The sequence below is a fragment of the Lutjanus erythropterus genome, chromosome 17 (genome assembly GCF_056507025.1).
Source record: "Lutjanus erythropterus isolate fLutEry1 chromosome 17, fLutEry1.hap2, whole genome shotgun sequence".
NCBI lineage: Eukaryota > Metazoa > Chordata > Actinopteri > Lutjaniformes > Lutjanidae > Lutjanus > Lutjanus erythropterus.
The window spans coordinates 26,249,645-26,270,809 of record NC_139333.1 but is presented as its reverse complement, the minus strand read 5'-3'; the positions used below and the strand labels follow the sequence as shown (position 1 = coordinate 26,270,809).

The 21,165-nt window shown below is 40.1% G+C and overlaps 1 protein-coding gene across 1 annotated transcript in view; it reads left to right on the top strand.

Annotated features, from left to right (window-relative positions):
* The window catches only part of LOC146312328 (rho GTPase-activating protein 44-like), a 102,414-nt gene that overhangs the window by 37,005 nt on the left and 44,244 nt on the right, over window positions 1–21,165 (top strand). The gene's annotated exons all lie outside the window — the stretch shown is intronic.

Below are 21,165 nucleotides of genomic sequence, written 5' to 3'. Positions count from 1 at the left end.
TTCAATGCCATGAGGCTTTTCCCCCCATTTTCCTCTGTACTGGGCAGATGACTTCTGCATGTCACCACACCAGTATGGAGGGTCGCCCTAAAGATTTTGGACTGGTTTTGCTGGAGGACTTTATTCAGTCAGTCTTTATTCAGCAGGCAGTGTTTTGGGACGTGTGCATGCCCTTAATTTAGCGTGTTAGCATGCTAACTTTTCCTAAGAAGCAAAGTTCAGCTGAAGCTTGATCATAAACGTATTGAAAAGTATTGAAAGAATTTAAAAATTTGATGTGTTGGTGGCACACATTGAAGATCACCAAAGTTAGTACAATTAATCTTGCGAGGGACATGAATGTCTGAACCAAATTTCACAGCTGACGAACCAGTCTGAGAACTAAAACCTTTAATCTCATGATGCCACTAGATGAAAAGTCAAGGAAATTAAACAATCATTTTACAGAGATTACAACTGGCACTGTTGTCATCTTTCATTGTGAAATGAGGTCACACTTTGGACCATTAGTGTGGCTGCATGAATTTACTGTCATTATTTTTCAATGCACAACTGTAAGAAAAGCATATTGATGGGATTAGATAAATTCGAAGGCAAACAGTTCAGATGGATCTGATGATATGGAACTGCGGTCCTCGATTCCTGTGATCCACCATGGTCCAAACCAAATTTCATGGAAATCCATCCAGTATTTGCGGAGATTATAAGTCAGGAAGTAGTGGAATGATAGACTGGCAGCGATCTGAAGAGTGGCTAGTACATGTCTAGGAATTACAGCATCTCCCTTTAAATGAAGTGGAGATGAATTATGAAACAAACGGCAGATTGACGAGGATAAAGATGGTGAGTGCCGGTGCAGATTCTGGCCTCTTTAAACGTCACATCCATCCAGTGATAAAGTCATCACATGTGGGCACCAACACACATTCACTAAAGCACCATATCATCATAATTACATGAACCAGTTGTGCTCCAGCAGCAGCATGTGTGTTTGTGACTGCATGCATGGGTGTGACCATGTGTGTCACAGAGCATGTGTGTGCGTGTCCTGTATGTATTTGCGTATTTCAGCTCTGACAGCGAGCCTTGGTTAAAGCAGCTGACAGGGACTCGGTGCTGTGTGAGAGCGGAGGATTCCCCAAGGCGGCCATTAGCCAGATGCACACGAGGACACATCAGAGGCTGCATGCTAAACATATTTTATATACATGTCTGCGCCATCAGATGGGAGGTGCTGGGTGTGTGTAGTGCTGTGTATCAAAGCTGGCTCTTATTTTCTGTGTGTGTGTGTATGTGTGTGTGACTGCATCAGAATGTACCTTCAGATCTATTTTTGGTCGTTGCCAGGCTCAACATCATTTATAGAAGAAAATGTAGGCTACAGTCAAATTCTATCAACCCATTTCTGACTTAATATGCCTTACACTGGGCGCGTCTGCTAATCTCTTTAACTTTAAATTTTTCATCGCGTAGGAGGAGGAGGAGGAGGAGGAGGAGGAGGAGGAAACTTTTACACAAGGACAGAAGGATGAACATACACATGCACACAGTAATGTCAGTGAATGAAGCCGTGCAGTCACAGTAGCTCTGACTGCATGCACCACGTTGCCACGGGAACCTACATGCATTCAGTTGGTGATGCACAAGATCATTCATATTAATATATACTTTAAATTTTACACAGCAGATCATCCAGGCATTAAAAAACATTTGCTGATTTGCTCAAAACACTGATTAGAAAGTTGATTAGTATATCTGTAATCACTTTGACTTGACTTGACTGTTTAAAGGAGGAATCTGTAATATATTTACTCAAATAAACCATAAAATTACTATGATTTGTCATCTTAGGTCAAGGAAACATGCAAGTTGCATTTGTTTGACCATTTCACATTAATTAGAGTTCAAATTAAAGCCAAATGTTCACTGAATGATTAAGTGTCTGTTTATGAGTCACAGGAAATCACAAATAATCTTTTAGAAGGAGTAGATGGTATAATGGTTAAACTGAACAAAATGTTAATGGAGTTTGGCAGCAGTGAGACAGGCGGCCACTGAATTCAAACTCCAGTGTGTATCTTCAGAGCAGTGGGCTTTTGTTTTCTGAATAACAGGCTTAACTTTACATTGACAGACAACTGACAGTTGTAAACAGCTGATCAACTTGCAGTGGAGGATTTGTCTTCACTTCAGTGTCAATTTATGATGTTAGGTGTGTCCTGCATTCCTGCAGTGTTCCTGCAGCCTGCCTGACCTGGGTGGGCAGAAACAACTCGGTTTAACCATAGACTGTATATTAAATCGAATTTAAACTTATTTACTATACAGTCTATGGCTCCAGCTCACAATTTGGACTGCAGTACTCATTTTGCACAAGCAAATTCCACATATTCCTCCTTTAAATGTATCAAGTTGAAAGTCTAAAAGCTTTAATCTGCAGCTGTCACATTAGAAATAATGAGAGTGCGTTTAGTGTTATGCAAACAGGAATTTTCCACTCCTGTCTTGCAGCGACAGTGTTTATTTTGCAGTAATATACTGTATATATTTGATATTTTTCATAGCTCTCCATTATAACAACCTGTTCCTCTTAACTAAAGTAGGGGGCACACGATTGGTCCATTTTGTGCAGACATTTTGGTTGCTCTCGTTTGGGTTTATGGTGGTATAGTAAATTAAAACCTGCCCGATTATCTGACTGTTCCTGTTTCTTGCCTCACAGTGGCATTCCCATCATCAAAACCAGTACAAAGAACAAAACTCTGGAATAATCCTGTAACATCACCACTTTTTAAGAGAAAAGTTATGAGAACATGAGTCAAAGGAAACGTCATGAGTTAAGAGTCTGTCTCCGGTTGAATCTGTGGCTCATTAAAGTTTCCTCCTCTAAGGTCACAGATTTTATGAGTTCACTTATCAAAGATCTGTCTGTCTGTACCTCGGTGCTCCTCACATTAGTCTGCCTCGCTGTCTGAGCTGGAAACAGCTGTTAGACTAATTAATTTGATCTGACAGTGAAATGTGACATCAGTGTTGCTGTAATGCCTGGATTCACGCCTGCTGTCTCCTCCCTGTTGTGGGAGTCTCATGTTTGTGTTTGTGTGTGTGTGTGTTAACTCATAATTCATGCGTACATATGCTGTGTGTGTGTGTGTGTGTGTGTGTGTGTGTGTGTGTGGCTGGCTCTCTAGCTGTCTGCATGTGTGTGAACGTGTCATCATTGACAGTTACATATGTTCAAGTCAAAGCAGATACACTCACAGACGTACTTCATCACTGATGCTGTTTTATCTCAGTCCTCCCTCTGACCTTTTGATCTTTATCATGTGTTTTGTTGTACATGTGCTAGAAGATACCATATCATACGAAACTAAATGACATAAAGCATCTACTGACACCAATCATGTCATGACAGCTTGTCGAGAAGTGGGTTAAACGATGCAACAGGCTAATTTCTGGCGAAGGAAAAACTGGCTTGGCCATTTTTAAAGCCGTCCCTTGACTTCTCACCTCATGAAGTCTCAATAAAAATGGGTTTAATGGGTACCCAAGATTTGAGGGGAAAAAACATGCAGTTTATTGCATGCAGTATAAATTAGTTATTTTCCATGATAGATAAATCTGTTGATTATTTTTTCAATTCATTTATTAGTTGTTTGATCCATAAAATATCAGAAAAAGGTGAAAAATGCCCAAGCTGAAGATGACACCCTCAAATGTCTTGTGTTGGGTAAAACCAAAAGAGAACAAGTTAATTATTCACATTTGAGAAGCTGAAATCAGAGAATTTTGAAAGAAGACAATTACCAAAATAGTTGGAGATAAATTCAGCAGTCAATTAATTATTGATTAATCAGTTAGTCTTCGCCAGCTTCTTAACTATGACGAACAACAGTTTATATTTGTTTGGGTGAATTCATGCTGTGACTTTAACAAAAATGTGAGCTAAAGGCTGCTAAAGAGATCTGTACATTTCAAAGATTTCTCTTTGTCTTCAGATGTTGTGTCAAAACCTTTGAGGCTGAATATTTTACACTTTGTTGTTTATGGCAGTCAGATAAGATGTTTGTTTTACCTACACTGGAGATATATTACATGTGCCTGTCATTTCATTCTGCACGTCTTTGTATTTTACTGTATTAAGAGAATATGTATGTGTAATAACAGACTTCTTTTTATATATGCATGATTATGTGGTGTGCAGACATTTTTGTTATGTTTGAACTACTGTGTCTAATATATTTATGGCTTAGAAAGATATAAATAGAAAAATTAATAATTGCAGCTCTAGTATAAACGTGGTATTTTCAACTATTTTATAGGAATGTTTCTGCAAACTTTGGTCCATAAACAGTTTTAGAATTGAATAAATTGTGTCTGACTGGAAAGCTGAGAATCTCGCGGATTCAATGAGTCCATTTGATGATGTCAGTTGCCATAGTAGCCATTTCACCATAGCAAGGCCATTTTTTTACAACTTGTAGTTGAGAAAATTCAAAATGTCAAGCCAACGCACTGCAATAGATTTTTGAGTTTTAAGTCAAACTCTTAATGTTTGCAATAAACTTTAAAACTGACAAAAGTGATTATAGGTCAGTTTAAAGCTTTAACTGACCTATAATCTTTAGTTGAGATGATTTAGTTTTCTTCTTTAGATGAACTCGAATGTTTGAGTTTTATTATTAATTTAAAAATTGGTCACAGAGAGGTGCGAACATGACTTTTTTTTTTAGCACCTTATAGTTTATAAATAAACTTATCTAAAGAAGAAAAGAATTAGAAATGATCACAACAAATAATCAGTAGTTGGTCAAATTTCTGTAGAACTTAACAATTTGAGTTATTGTAGTCTGTCACCTTGAAGTTTTGAGTTTTCTCAACTTTTTCATTTTACAGTGTAATGTTCTGAATATATAATAGTGTTTGAATTGAGAAGATGGGACTTATCGTTCTTTTTATTACTTAGTTAGTTGTTATTAGTTAGTTAGTTAGTTGGACTGCAGGACATTCAGTTATAATACCAAGGTTACAAGGCGAGCTTCCTCAAGTCTGGAGAGGAAACAAGTCGCTTCAGCCTGAGATTCTGTGATAATAAGGATTTCATCCTATTTAATATACAGTCCACGAGGATGTGCAGGACATGCGTTGGTCACATGTTGTTCCTTTAAGTACGAGGATCCTGATCAGGCTGACTTTCTTCATAAAATGTCACTTCAGCAAATGCGGAGGACCGAGGCTGAGGCTGTGATGTGAGCAGCGAAGCACCGGCTGCATGACGAGGTCAACGGTATCCACGGCGACAGCCTGACCTCACTTCTCTGAAGGCCGTGGTGGAGACAGAAAAGCCCGAAGATGTGAGAGACGAGGGGGGGAGATAAAGGAGTCTGCACAAGTCCATCATCTCTGTCCTCCCAGAGATTATTGTTAGCCTTCAGTGGGATGAACAACAAAACACTCCATTTAAAGCTGCAGACCCCACGTCAGTTTGACAATACTGTCGCAACTCCAGGCCTCTGCACCATATTGTCTCGTCCCGCCTGTCACCTGCTTGAGTTATTTCACGGCCACGGCGATGCCAACACGAACATAAAGGCGTTTTTGTTTGCAAGAAATTTCTCACTCTTGGTGCGTTTTCTAACTTTGGGACTGCTTTCTGGGTGTTTGTCTTCTTTTTCTCCTCCTCAGTCCTCTTCTCACAGTTATTAGTCATTCCCTGTAATTGTTGAGTATGATGAGAACTTGGCAGGCGAGGAGCCTCCCCATCCCAATACTCCTGCAGAGACGAGTCCAGTGAGCTGTCCTCAAGCCCGGCTGCCAGAAACGCTGTGCGTTTCCTCGGCTACACCGAGCTGGGAAGGTTGACAGCGAGTGACGAGAGGCTCAGACAGAACCGGCACGATTTTACGGAGAAAAGTGGAGCCGGAGGGAGATGAAAACAGGAGAAGGAGGGAGGGAAAAACAGCGTCAGAGCAGCAGCCGGCCTGCCAAAATATGTGAGACCTTCGTACACCCCATCGCTGGCTCCGACCCAACTCCCGTTGAGGAGAGAGGACTGGGTGGGAGGAGGGAGAGGGCTGGATAAACACAACATGTGTGTAGCTGGATGAAGAGCAGCCACTTCACCAGATGTTCGGTTTTCTCAAAGACTGGCAGAATTTGTTAACATGTGACAGGAGACTGGATGATTGCCCAACAGGGTTTTACCTGCTCAGTCCACCTCATACGAACAAAATCCCTCAATCTTTAAAGTTGTTTCCCAAGATTATTTGAAGTGGAGTTGTATTAAGAACATCAAGTCCATATTCAGTGTTTTACCTACAGTAGATGGGGGTCAACACACCCCCAGTTTGGACAAGCAGTAGGACTAGTTTAGTTCATGTGTGCACTATATTTAAGATTTTTTCACCATTTTACTTTGCCATTAGACAGCTTCTTCTGATGGGAAACCATCATTATATAAGCCAAATATTACTCTTTCCAAACTAACCAAACTCCATTGACAAAAATGCAAATTTTATCCTACAGAACACAGGAGTTACTGGTCTGCTGCTGTTTTGATCAGTTAGTTAGTTAGTGTTATTGTGTGACTTCCGTGAATCTGAACCAACCTTTTAAAACACCAAGTCACACAAGAACACACAAAAAACGATTTGGTTACCAGAACCTTAAGAAAAAAAAATCCAAAATTTGATTTAAGCTGAGCGCTAATGTTACAAATAAGTAGTAGTATAAAATGACTACTTAACTGTAAAAACAATAATAATGATAATGATAGAAAAAAAAGAAAAAGTGGGGTAACCAAGATAAAATGAGTGCTCTGTTAATGTAATGAAATGGAGGTGGTTATTGAAACTATAACCTGCAAGTAATTAAATGTGTCACTATTTTGCAGAAATTATGAGTGACATAATAATTAGAAGTCGTGGGAAGGTACATGTATGGTTGGAGGAACTGATCCTGTGTAAGTTTTTCACTAATTTTGTTGGCAGCACCCATGTCAATCAAGGGGTCAAACCCGCCCCCTTCACGTAGTGGGTACGATGGTATTGAGGCACAGCACGTCCTCTTCCTACCTGAGCAGGGGGCGGTGCAGGTGTGTGCCAACACAGCGACCACAGGCGACACCAGTAAGTAAAATGCGCCTGCTTATGGTGATTTACCATCACTTTCTAAAGTTTTGATATTGAGTATAAAAGTAAATGTCTCCCCAACCAGATTCACTGACCCTAAAAACACCTGTGGCGGTGACACTCCTGCTGCCGTTTTGCTCAAGGTAAATCCCGGTGAGTGACTGAGATATTAATGTCTGCCAATGTGAAGCTAATGAACTGTAACGAATGAAAACGACATGAAAACGTGATAGCAATGTTAGCATTAGCAAACGTTAGCTGAGCTAGCGCTAGCAGCCGTTAGCCGCGCTAGCCTTATCCGTGCTATCCACGGCCCGCTCTATTAGCGGCCTGGAAATACAAACTATGACGCCTGCTAATGTTAGCTTGAACAGCAGTCACTGCACTGTGTCCAAACACAACATACGTGGTGCGGTCTTGAATAAAAGTGGTGTGTGCTTATAGAGGTCTGTGCAAATGTGAAATAGCACTAGTGTTCAATTAGCCACGTTGTGATTAAAATTACCTCTGCTAGTAAAGCTAAAATGAGCTAACTGTGGAGTTGGTTTGGAGAGAGTGATAGTTGATTTATGTGACAGCGGGTTCCCATCAGAAAAGGTAAAATAAACATCCGTGAAATCATCCAAAGCGTACACTGGAACTATCATTAATTGAAATACATTTTGCTGTAACAGTAATTTTACCTTGCAGAAAACAGGAGTTACTGGTCTACTGCTGCATCAGCTGTTTAGAATTGGTTAGCTTTTTTGTGGTACTTTGTGACTTTGTTGTTTTAAAAGTTTAGTTCAAACAAACTAATTGAACAAGGCAGTTGTAGACCAGCAACTCCTGTTTTCTGCAAGATAAAACTACTGTTTTTGACAATGGTGATTGTTTGGTTTGGAGAGAGTGCCGTCAGTTTCCCATCAGAAAATGCTGTCTGACAGCAAAGTAAGACAGTGAAAATATTCTAAATATCGCACTTACTTAAACTGATAGCTGATACTTTAAGTACTGACACAACTATCCCTGTAAAACTGAAATTTAAGATGATTTCCATTGTTGATTTGTCAGTTCAGTTCTCGATGCTGTTGTTTGGAAAATCTTGTCTTACTTCAGTAGAGATTGGGGATGATTTTGCTAATAATAATAAAAAAAAAACAGAGCTAATGTGTCCTCTGCAATGAATGGCAGTTGTATGTCTGAGACGTCACTCAGACGTCAAAACACAGGTGTCCAGTCAGTGTGTCTGCGGCCGTTGTCCTCAGCTCGGACATTTCAACATCTTTCAGTGTCTCTGGTGTCGAGAGGAACCATCAGTCTTGTTCAGGCCAGCTGTGTAAAGACATGAAAATAAAGCCACGGGATTGAATCGCATGTCGACACGAGGAAGGCTTGTTTGTGAATGTGTAAGTGTGTGTGTGTGTGTGTGTGCATGCTCTCTGGCTCTGCTGTGTGTGAGGAGACGGTCGACAGCCCGAGTGTGGGAGAGTTCAGTCAGGGCGTTGGTGGTGGCAACGAGGGCAATGCTGGTTACAGAGGTCTCACATGAGCATTACATCAGTGTGTGTGTGTGTGTGTGTGTGTGTGTGTGTGTGAGTGAGTGAGTGGGAGTACAGGCTGCAGGCTGCCAGACTCAGAATTACACACTTTGCTGTTATTAACCATTTACTTCCTTATGTCCAGTGGTGAAAGGAGGACTCAGATCTCTTGCTACTTAAAGTAGTAAAACCACAGTGAAAAAATACTCTGTCTTCACAGATGTTACAGTTACCCATGATGCCATGGGCACTAACACAACTCCATACCATCACAGCTGCTGTCTTTTGAAGTTAGCGCTGCTAACAATCTGGATGGTCCTTTTCCTCTTTAGCCCGGAGGACACGACGTCCATGATTTGTGAGAACAGTCTGAAATGTGGACTCGTCAGACCACACCACACTTTTCCACTTTGCGTCAGTCCATCTCAGATGAGCTCGGGCCTCAGAGAAGTCTGCAGTGTTTCTGGATGTTGTTGATATACGTCTTTCTCTTTGCATGGTAGAGTCTTAACTTGCATTTGTGGCTGCAGAGACAAACTGTGTTTACTGACAACGGTTTTCCCAAGTGTTCCTGAGCCCATGTAGTATCCTTTATACAATGATGAGGGTTTTTAATGCAGTTTTTAATGCGGTGCTGCCTGAGGGGTCAAAGGTCACAGACATTCAAATGTTGGTTTTCAGCCTTGTCCTTTACATGCAGAGATTTCTCTGGATTCTCTGAATCTTTTAATGATATTATGTGTATAGTGATGGTCTGTGTCACCTTGGGTTCTTGGAAACTGCGACTGACATTTCTCTATCTCTCTTTTTTTGAAATTTTATGGATAAAACAGTGAATCGGTTAATGGAGAGGAAAATACTAAAGTAATTGTTGCAGCACTCCTTCAGAGCACTCAGTCTACCCACTTTAACAATATGTTGAGACGACTGTATTTTTAGCTGTACTGAAATATTGATGCCATCAAACCACAAGCATTAAACTTTCAGTCTGAGGCTGCGTCGCTGCCTGAGCAGTTTCCAGTCTTGAAGAAACATTTAAATTGAATCTCTGTCAGTGCGTCCTAATAAGGCGCTCTTTTGTCAAGTTTTATAAAGAGATCAGCTGGCTCCTCATGGCTCACTAACGCTGGGGTGAAAAGGGAGTGATTTCCGCTGCACAGCAAATTATATTCGTTGGTATAAATAACAATTACATTTTTTCTTAGAAACTTAGAAATATATATAGTATTTAAGGGGTTTTCCAGCTCTAAAACTGGATCTTCATTGTCTTTTCTTGTTAAAAATATTCACATTTCCGCCCAAGTTTTTTGTGTTATTTTCAGCCAACACCATCCACTCCCGGGAGGTGAAAAGTGAATCTCTGGAGGCTGTAAAGAAGTCCACGACCTCCTGTGGTTGATTTTATTTTTCTAGTCTCCGCTCTGTTTTGTTGCCTTGTCAATCGTCAGGGCCAACAGGGCCGAGGTACTCCGGGTGAATCTGGAATGAGTCAGGCCATTTCATTGTATTCAGCGGAGAAAAGCTGTGGGATTTAGTGCTCCTCGAGAAAAATAGCAAACTCTCCCGAGAGCTGGACCTGGACGCCTGAAACTTTTGGCTGTGAGCAGCATTTTGATTCGCGGAGAGCTTTAGCCCCCGGGTTGTGTTTTGTTATCTCGCGCTGTGTTGTGTTGGGGCTGTTTACTATGCAGCATGTGCTCTGCGCTGACATCAGAATCAAGGTGGTCTGTTGTGAAGAGCACAAGGCTGAATACTGTCAAGTGTCTCAGCGCTGGAACGGATCCCCAAAAACAAAGAGATGGAGGATTTATTCAGGGGTTAAAAACACATCTCTGAGATGGAGCTGAACTTTATTTAAAAGCTGAAAAATTAAATCCAAAGCACACTGGAAAAAATATAGTAATATTAACCACAAAAAGTCCACAATTCTACTTTTTGACAGTTTCTTTTGTCAGATGCATCAATCAATTTTATGGGCCAAACAACTAACTGATTAATAGAGAAAATGACTGACAGATTAAATTACATTTTTCCTGTTTCAAAAAAATTAAATATCTTGCAACTGTGATTAATTGTGCAGCCCTATCCTACATTGGCAATTACAACAATTTCCTGGTCATATTTGGGACCTTTTTGACAAGAATTGATAATTTCTGCAGTTAGAAATACATAAGTAGTCGACTATTCAATTACCTTTTGTCAGTAGTCGCCGAATACTAAAATACAGTAGTCATGAGTGCATTAATATGTTTAAGTCATGTAACTATAGACTATATTTATGCAAATTAGCTGATAAAACTGATGTTCTTGTATCCTCTGTTCACTCTGTCAGTTTAAAAAGTGTGTGTCAGCGATCCTGAATCATGTACAAAACACCTGCTGTCCCTGTGGTCTCTATCTGTTAGTCTTATTTGTCTAGTCACAATTAGTTAGTCCTAATTGTAATGTTACTGGTTATTAGATCACCTGTAAAGCAGAGTGATACATGTAGTTAAAAGTTCCAGTGATGTTGTACTCTCACTATCTCACACTTTTATTTCTAAGAGTGTTGGTGCTGAAAAGCTTTATTGTTCAGATCTACCAACATTTAGTTTTTGCCTGAGAGATCACTGACTCTGGGTCTGCAGTTTGTGTGTCTGTTCAGCTCTGTGTTAACTGAAAGTGAGGACAAGTGAACATTCAGCCTGTGTAAAACCCACAGAGTCGCTGTTCTCTGCAGAGGAAGTTAATGTGAAGCAGCTGTCCTGCACGCTTTGAGTTGATCAAGTTGAAAGTAGAAAAATCTATAAATAAAATATTGTTTAAAAAAAGGCACTTTATTTCTTTCATCTGCACAGAGAGAAACACTGACAAGTTATATTATTCATCAACAGACAGACTTAAACATACTGCTGCACATGTGCACGCTTACATTTTACTTCAGTTCACCAAGATCTCCACGATGATTTCTTATTCCACCCCCACTACCACAGTCACCGAATGACCTTGAAGCCTAAAGAAGATGTGAGCACCTGTGTGTGTGCGCACACACACGTGTGTGTGTTTGCAACAGAGAGAAAGAGGAAGATACAGATCTCATCTTGGGTGGTTCTTTCTGCTGTTGTGACAAATGAGAGCTCGGCCACCGGTGCCGCGCCTCAGGCTTCTGCTGGAGGAGTGACTCCACTTTCACTCTGGCGCTTCATTCATCTTCACACGCCTTCTCCACTTCAACGTTTGATCCATCCATCCACTGCTGCAACACCTGCTGCCATAGCAACCCCACACCCCACACAGTTGCATGCTGGGTAATCTGACTTCACCTGTAACATTTCTCCTGGGGGATTTTTCTGTCCTTGAACCATTTTCTTCCTCATCATATACCGATTTCTCTGCCCGAGGTGGACTGAATTAAATATTCAATATGAGAGACCTTTTCATATCTAAGCCTACATATTGCATAATGCAGTCAAACTGCATTATATCCTGCTTACTTAGTGATACTACACGACTCTTTTCTTTGCCCGCTGCCGCTTCTCCAGACAGTCTGAGTTAAATCACCAGTCTGCAGACACATAATAAATATATTAAAGCAGGTCTGTCATCTCCTGCTTCTTGTGCGGACACAGGCAAACACACATTGCTGCTTTATTGATCGGAGCTCCTGGCAGAGAAGTGGGCAGAGAGCTCAGAAAAAGTAGAAATGAATAGTTCAAGTAAGACATGTGGCATGTAAGAGGCTTAAACAGTTGTGTTCTCTTGTTTGTTCAGAATTTTTACTAGAAAATGAATGATGTAGAATGAAAAAATGGACCAAAAAAAGTTAAATGTCTGTCTCTAAGAGAATTAGTAGAAATATTCAACACTGTATTAACAAGCATTCATTTTTGAGCTCCCAGCAGATGCATGTGAGCTAATTAAGCTAACTAGCAATTAGTGACTAAAGTAACTAACAGCAAGTAAAGTTTCTTCCATCAGGAAATTATACATCACTGAAAGTTGAGGCAGAGCAGCTGGAGGACATCAGAAGGAAAAACAGAAAATAATCTCTCCATATAATATGATTCAGTTTCACCAAAATCAGTGAACAAAGTTTAGTTTTTGTACAGTACTCATCCAAAACAAGAGGGTCCTGCCCACAGATGTAGTCATAGATGAACTAGATACAGGACGCAAAGATGGCACCCATTCTGTCCAGTGAGAGTTGCTTGGCTGATGTATGAGCCAAAACAGTTTCTGGGTTTACTTCCTGGTTATACGGCTCACTGAATATGCACAGTTTTAGTTTTAATTTTTTTCAGCTCTAATAAAGTTGTACAAAACCTCCATGGATAAAAAATTAAAAACAGACCGAGCCATAACTGACCTTGTTTACAGTTTGAGGTGTTTCTTTTCTAATGGTGGTTGAGCTGGTGGGGAATTTTTCGCTGCACTACCGCGAGTGACCACTGGGAAAAAATTGGCGCCCTGTCTGGTTCATATTATATGTCTATGGTCCTGCTCCTCAGCAAGCTTTTGAGGTGATGATGAAAGTGGGTTTTTAGGGAGGGGAGCCTTAAAAAGACAGGAGCTACGGTGGCTTGTTTCAGACAGAGGATGAGCAGAGAGTTTTTTAAACCGTGGCTCAAGCAAAGCTTCTCTAATGGAATCCCAGAATGAAAATACAGAGCTGAAAATGAGCATAGCAGATCCTCTTTAAATATCTATTTTTCACCAGCATGAATGACGCCTGCAGATGATCGCTGGTTTGGTGTATTGAGAAATATTTGAATAAGAGAAAACAGTTTTGGAAACATTTATCTGCTGGAATAAAGCAGGAGGCCTTGTTAGGATACATGTGTTTATGATACCATTTCTATTTTTATTGCTGTGAATGTCTCTGCCAACTGCTGTTTTAAAGGCAGTTGAAGCACACTGTAACAGTATCCATCCATCTACCATTATTTCACGGTCTAGTTGAGTAAAACCTGGAGGGCACAGATTTTTAATACGATGCAGAGATATTTTGTAATTAAAACTGCAAACTTGCACAATAAAGTGAAGAAAATGATGTGCCATCATGATAAAAAGGCTTTTACTACCACAGCAGCTTCATAAAGGTGGGCTGTGTTTGACCTCTGACCCTTCAGGGGCCACAGGTCAACCTGTTCACACACTTTAGATGAATTTAATAATTCTAATTAGTTTGATGACTTTGACTTTCGACCCCATTTTTTTCCCCACTCTTTCCCCTAAAACACATCAACTTAGCTATGCTTTTCTCTTCATACCATAGCCTTTTTCTCCTTTATTTCATTTTTTAGGTCACAAAAGATTAATGAGTGCTGAGTTGTGAAGAACACAACTTAATTTGATAAAATATAAAGGTTGGGCATTTAACAGCCAGGGTTTTTACTGTATAGTAGCATGCACGGCATTCTGCCTCAGTGTTTTGTTTGACCTCTTAGCTGTAAAGTTTCATATTTACAGAACAGAATATTTGAGGCATCTCTATCCACGATGACTTCAAGAATAAAAATAAAATAGCATTATTACCTTCCTAACGGTGTCAACAAAAACCGAAGCTATATAAACTTTATTTTATAGCAGAGTGGTTTATTAAACTGACTTGCTAGTTTGTTATACAGGACCATCTGAGAAGTCGTCCTTGGAAACTTTAAAAAAAATATTTGGTAGGTAATTGGATGAACCATCTATCACTGGCTAAATTAAACCAATCAGATCAATGATCCATATGAGGTAGGTAAATCCAACTCGTGCTGAAGCTGGCAGATGAAAAGCAACCGAAAACATCTTTTCCACCGAGAACAACCTTCAGTGCTGCTCTTTGCTCCTCTTTCAATTAAGTAATTAAGGCTGCACAATTTACAAAAAATATTATAGACTTCCACTTCCAATTTTGAATCGTATCATAATCAGTTTATCTGTCAAAATAATTGCAATATGATGTATTTTACTATACTGTGCAGCCTTAGAAGAGATACTCTACAGCTCTGATACTATAGCACCTGCCCTCATTGTAGTTTTTGATCAATGTGTCACATCTAAACCACGCCCACAGCTACCAGGAGTACCTCAGAGGACACTGATCGGTCTGAACCACTGAGGTTCAGCTACAGGCACAAAACATGATGCCGCTGGCAAGATGGATTCAGATGTGGTCTCATGAAACTGCCTCTCAAGGCAGCCTGACTCTTGTATTGGATTGAATGAGACTGTACAGGTGTTCCCAATAAAGTGGTCAGTGAGTGTATATCTTCATTAAAGAAAATGCAAACACTGCCAAACACTTCTAGTGGGTTATAAATGATAATTTAGAGGGATTATTTTTGTATGAGTCTATACATTGTTTTTTGTAGGAAAATCCTGCACAGTATACCTTAGGGCTGAACGATTTATCGTTTTCTGATCGAAATTGCGATTTCAGACAACGCGATCACGTGATCGCCAAAGCTGCGGTTTTTTGCAGTGCTCCTGAGGGCTGTACTACGAAGCAAGCTCAACACAGCCAGGCTTTCTTTGTATGATCTGGATCGACAAAGCCTAAAACCGCAATCAGAGATAACGGGTATCACGACGGTGGTTATCAACTCACTTTCTTAATCCAGGCTTTCGTCTTCAGACTCTGTGCGTGCTCACATGAGAGGGGCGTTTGTTGTGTCATTTCACTCTTCCGCATGAAATGAAGCGATCGCGAGCCACTTACTTAAGTCAAAATCATCAAGTTATAATTATGAGCTGTGGAAAGTATACTAAATACATTACGGCGAAAAGCAACATTGTTGCTGCAAATAAAGCAGGAGAAGAAGAATGATGTCAGAAAATGACTGATGGACTAAATGTGGTCTTAATGCTGCCGTTTATTCTAACATGAAAACTGCACATTAAACAATAAAACTCCATACAGCAGATTTAAACATGATGAAGTCTGTCTAACACTGTCCTATGATGACAGAGACGTGGACATCACTGAAGTTTATGACCAAACCAACGTAAAATGAGTGTAACTGATTTAAGATTTTCTGTGATAAATGATGATGAATTTTCTAATCAGTGACCTGAGCTGCAAAATCACCGAGACAAAACAGATAACAGTAAAAAGTATTCAAAGCGTCTGTAGTTGTTTCATCATTATTTTACTGTGTGGATTATATACGATGTAAATTTAAAGTGTTAATATGATCTGGAGCAAACGGGAAAAATGACTCTGCATCACCAAACGGAGGTTACCATGACAGCGCGATGTATACAGTTTGTGCTGCTGTTTCATTTTTACATTATATGGATTCGTTCGGTGATATTACGAACATACAGCTCAGCAGCTTTTCATTTTTAATGTCTTCCCTCAGTTTAAAAGCTATATCGCTCATAAACATCTGTGTGTGTGTGTGTGTGTGTGTGTGTGTGTGTGTGTTTGTTTATTAATTTATTTATTTATACGGATTTAATGTGATGATGTGTGCGAATTGTCTTCAGTATAGTCAGTAGTTTTTCTCTTAATGTTATTTTTCTTTGAAGCCCTCACAAATACCTAGTTTGAATAATTAATAATGATTGTAAATGTTACTATACATTGTGAATATTGCACTGAAGCTTGATTTGAAGAAAAAATCGTGAATCGAATTGAAATCGCAATATCTGCCAGAAAAATCACAATTAGATCTTTTCCTAAAATCGTTCAGCCCTAGTATACCTTCAAGCTTGTGAAAAGATGTTCCCTACAGTAACCAAAAGAATATTCATCCAGTGAGAGAGAATGTTGTCCTCAGGCATCACTCCCAAAAGTTCTGGACCTGAGCATTGGAAAAACAAAGAGAGCTGAGTCATTATACAAGAAAACAATCTTTATTCTCCCCCTGTGTGTCGACTCCAGCTCCCGTTTCTGAATCTCTCAAAAGATTTAGCTCTGTAAAACCCTCTTTTACTCATCTATTATCTTTCCCACTTCTATCGTATTCTCTCCCACTGCTTCCGTATGCTTCATCACATCCACCCCCCCTGCCTCCCCCGCCTCGCCTCCTCCCTCTCTTCTCTCTGTGCCAGTGGGAATCCCGGGTGTGACGACAGAAGCTGATGCTGCAGTAAAGTACTGACTGTGCTGCTGAGGCTTTGATTCAGGCTGCTGTAACGCCCTTGATGTGTCAAAGAATTAACAAAAAAGCTGCAGAGAGAGGAGAGAAGAGCAGGGCAGAGTGAGTCAGGAGTGATGAGGAAATAATGCCCAGGATGAAGCCAGACTTGGCTGTCTCTCTCCTCTCCCCTCTAAATTATGAGGCAAAGGTGATACAATATTTAGTCACTGTCATTTCATCCAGCCGCCCCTTGCAAGCTTTTCTCTCCTTTGATTTTCATCTTTTCTTTCCAAAATATGAGCCATGTGTTTTTCGGCCTCTCCCTTCCTCAGCTGTGACCCGCCGTCACGCTGCATTACGAGGACCAAATCCCCCGAGTGGAAACGTCAGCACAACATTAACAGCTGACCTTCTCCTCTCCTCACACGTGTGGATACACACAGACCTGGCCAAACACGAGGAAGTGTTAGCAGCAAGCAAAAAGTGTATTAAAAGGATAGTTCTGATTATTTGATGAGGGATTGTATGAGGTACTTATTAATATTTTCACTGCTTTAGTTTGCTGTCAGACTGCCTTTTCTGATGGGAAGCCACCATACAAGCCAAATATCACTCTCTCCAATCCAAACAAATTCCATAGGCGGAATCAGTAATTTTACCTTGCATAGCACAGGAGTTGCTGCCTCGATCTGTTACTTTGTTTGTGTTACTGTGTGACTTCAGTGAATCTGAACTTTGTTACACAATAATACAAACTAACAGATCAAAGCAGTGATAGCGCAGCAACCCCACCCCAGTTCTGCAAGGTAAAAATACTGATTTCACCCATGGAGTTTGGTTGGATTAGAGAGATCAATATTTATCTCATAAAACATCAGTGTCCCATCAAAAAAGGCTGTCTAACAGCAAAGGAGAGAAGTGAAAATATAATGGACTGTTGTTCACAATGTTATCCTTATGGATTATCTTTGTAACTTGTCATCTAATAATTAATTACTTTGTGCACTAAGTATATATCAAGTTGTGTTTTTTGCATTTGTATGGCCAAATCAAAATCAAGTGTACGTTATATTTAGAATGTTTTCACCAGTTTTCGTTACAGCTTTTTTTGATGGGAAACTGCCGTTACATAAGCCTGATATGGCTTTTTCCAAACCAACCAAACTCCATAGACAAAATCAGTAATTTAACCTTGCAAGAACACTTCAGTTGCTGGTCTACCTCTACCTTAATCTGTCAGTTTGTTTGTGTTATTCTGTGATTTTGGTGCTTTAAAGGGATAGTTCAGATTCACTGAAGTGACTCAATAACACAAACAAACTAACAGATGGACCAACAACTCTCGTGCTCTGCAAGGTAAAATGACTGATTTTGCTAATGGGGTTTGGTTGGTTTGAAAGTGATTTGTAACGGCAGTTTCTCATCAGAAAAGACTCTATAAAGGCGAAATAAAGAGGCGAACACATCCAAATATTGTGTACACTTAAAGTGATATTGATTTTTGCTGACCTTGCTCCAGTTCATTACTTAGCTTTAGTGTTGGTGCTCCTCCCTGCTTCTTGCCAGCTGTATGTAATACACTGGCGATGGATTAGTACCTTGTACAACCCCACGTCAAATAATGCAAACCTTACCTTTAAAAGCCTTCAGTTGGATATATTTAAGGTTTAAAATTCATACTGCACCGTTTTCTTGTTCAAAATATCTATTTTTACATCATCTGTGAACCAAATCCGAACATCCATTTTGCTGTTTTTCTGTCTCCGATCTTGTTTATCTTCTTTACCCTCTATGTTTCTCCTCTGCACTGCTCTCTGACAGTCGCTGAATATACACATTATTCAGTATACAGCTGCTTTCACAGAAAGCCACTGTGACATTCATGCATCCAGCAGCACTGCAGCTACATTATGCTGCGGTTATATAGCTTTAATGTTATACAGTTAATATTACATTCATTTCCCTCAGGGAGACGTGTGGTCAAAGTATTATCGAATCTTGCCTCCTGCTGGTAATTGAGGACATGACAGTTCAAACTCAGACATTTGAATAATCTGCCATCCATGTAGATACTATTATACTCTATTATGCAGGTACATTTGCAAACATAATACATGGAGGAATACAGGACTGTGAGGTCAAGGAAAAGTCAGCAGTGATTTTTTCATTGTCTGGTTAAAAAAAACTCACTTTGGCAGCTGACAGCAGTTTGTTTTGCTTGTGTTAAAGCTGTGCATTCATCATACCATGCCTGGCAAGAGACAAGGTGTGTGCCTGTGTGTATGTGTGTGTGTGTGCGCACATCTAAACACCTGTCACACAGGAGAGAAAATAAGAAATAGTCCTTTGCATTGTTTGGATTACTTCTGTTTGTCTGTGCTTATGTGTGAAAGAGCGGCCCTGCACTTTCCAGGAGTGTCGACTAATTGCTAACCTGCTCATTAGTGTGCGTTCGTGAGTGTTAGCACGAGGATCATTATGCCGTAGCCTGGTTAAATTCACTTAGGCAGTAAATCTTGCTTACATTTCCTTGTTGTCAGAGAGGAAATGAATCCAGACAGAGACACAGCGGGACTGTCAGTGATTTACTCCACTTCAAACCTCCAGGAAAAAAAAAATCCTGGATTTGTACACAGAGTGTCAGAAATAAATTAGGTTAAGTCAATATGTGGAGACAGAGCCGCTGTGGCTGTGTTAACAGAAAAACTGTCATTCTGCTAACAGTGCAGACAGTCACACAAAGATAGAGACATGATTAAACCCCCTTCTATCTATTGAATACACTTAGACATGTGGCTCTGAAAAGGTTGTTTCTTGCTTCTTTGTGGAGATTGACAGCCAGTCATCAGGGTTTGGAGGGTTACTTTAAAATATATATTCTGATATAGTTACTGATTACTGATTACTGATTGGTTGTCATTTTCTCAATCAATAAATTTCTTGGTCCATAAAATATCAGAAAATGGTGAAAAGTGTTGATCAAAGCTCAGGATGACGTCCTCAAATGTCTTGTTTTAAACCCCCTGAGGTTTTTCAAGATTAAACCTTAAAAAGCTTCTTGGTAGAATCCCCTTCATGGGTTCTAGATAAATGCTTTGGAATATAAAATAAAGTGGGTGGGAGAACCGGAGTGTTTTCTAGGTAAAATTCTTGGAATATAAAAATGTTCTTGGTAGAATCCCCTGAGCGTTTTCCTTTGGAATACTAAAAAGGGACCCCCTGAGTGGGTTCTTGTCAGCATACTTGGTAGGTGGCAAGATACTGGATTGATCCTTCAGAGACAGTTCTTGGTGGAACGCCTCAGAGGGGATTCTGGGTCAAACCTTTCACAGAAGGTTCTGGGTAAAAACCCATTATGTTGGTTTCTATGTAGAACTCTCTGAAATGGTTCCCAGTGGAACCTTTATGAAAGGTAGACACAAAAGACCAAACCACAGTTCAGCCATCAGTGTTTTTTTGAGGCTCAGTGGACGTGTTTTTCAAGCACACAGTTGTTCAGATATGTGAATTATCTGAGAGCTGGAGAGTGTGGAACAGAACAAGAACCCAGTGAGGGAGCTGCATGCTGAGGCTCACAGCAGAGGAAATGGAAGAACGAAAGAACAGAGCTTTTCTTTTGTCCTCCTGTTTCCAGCTGCTCCACTTCAGCCTGATGACTGATAATAATCCAGACAAACCATCAGAGCAAGTGTGTGTGTGTGTGTGTGTGGCGGGAGTGAGGGTTTAAAAGGTCTTTATGTCTTTTATACACTCTTAGAAATAAAGCTGGTATTTAGAACCATAAAGGGTTCTTTGGTTTGTTCTCACAGTATAACCCCTTTTTTTGTTCCTAGTGGAACCAAGTCCTACTTGCAACCCTTACAGAGAATCCTACCCAGAACCCGACATAAAGGATTAGGACTAGAACCATCTGAGAACCTTTTTATATCCCAAGGGATTTTATTGAGAATACACTCTGGGTTCTACTAAGAACCTTTTTAAATTCCAATGGTTTTATCTAGAACCCATCAAGGGGGTTTTATCGAGAACACTTTTACATTCCAGTAGTTTTATCAAGAAAACACTCCAGAATACCTAATGGGGTTCTACTCAGAACCCTTTCTTATATTCCAAGGGTTTTATCTAGAACACACTCAGGAGGTTCTACCAAGAACCTTTTTTATATTCCAAGTGATTTCATCTAGAGCACACTCTTGGTTTGACTGAGAACATTTTTATAGTCCAAGGGTTTTATCTAGAGCCCACTAAGGGGTTCTATTGAGAACTTTTGAATATTTCCAAGGAGGAAATTTGGATTTGGACTTTTGGAGGAAAAGGGTCCTTGATGGAACCCTTAGTTTTACCAAGAACCTTTGACAAATCCTGTCTTTAAAAGAAGGGTTCTTACGAAGGTTCTGGAAGGAACCTCAGCCCTCCAGGATCCTTGTCTTTACTGCAGTGTGACACGTGGACACATCCACACAT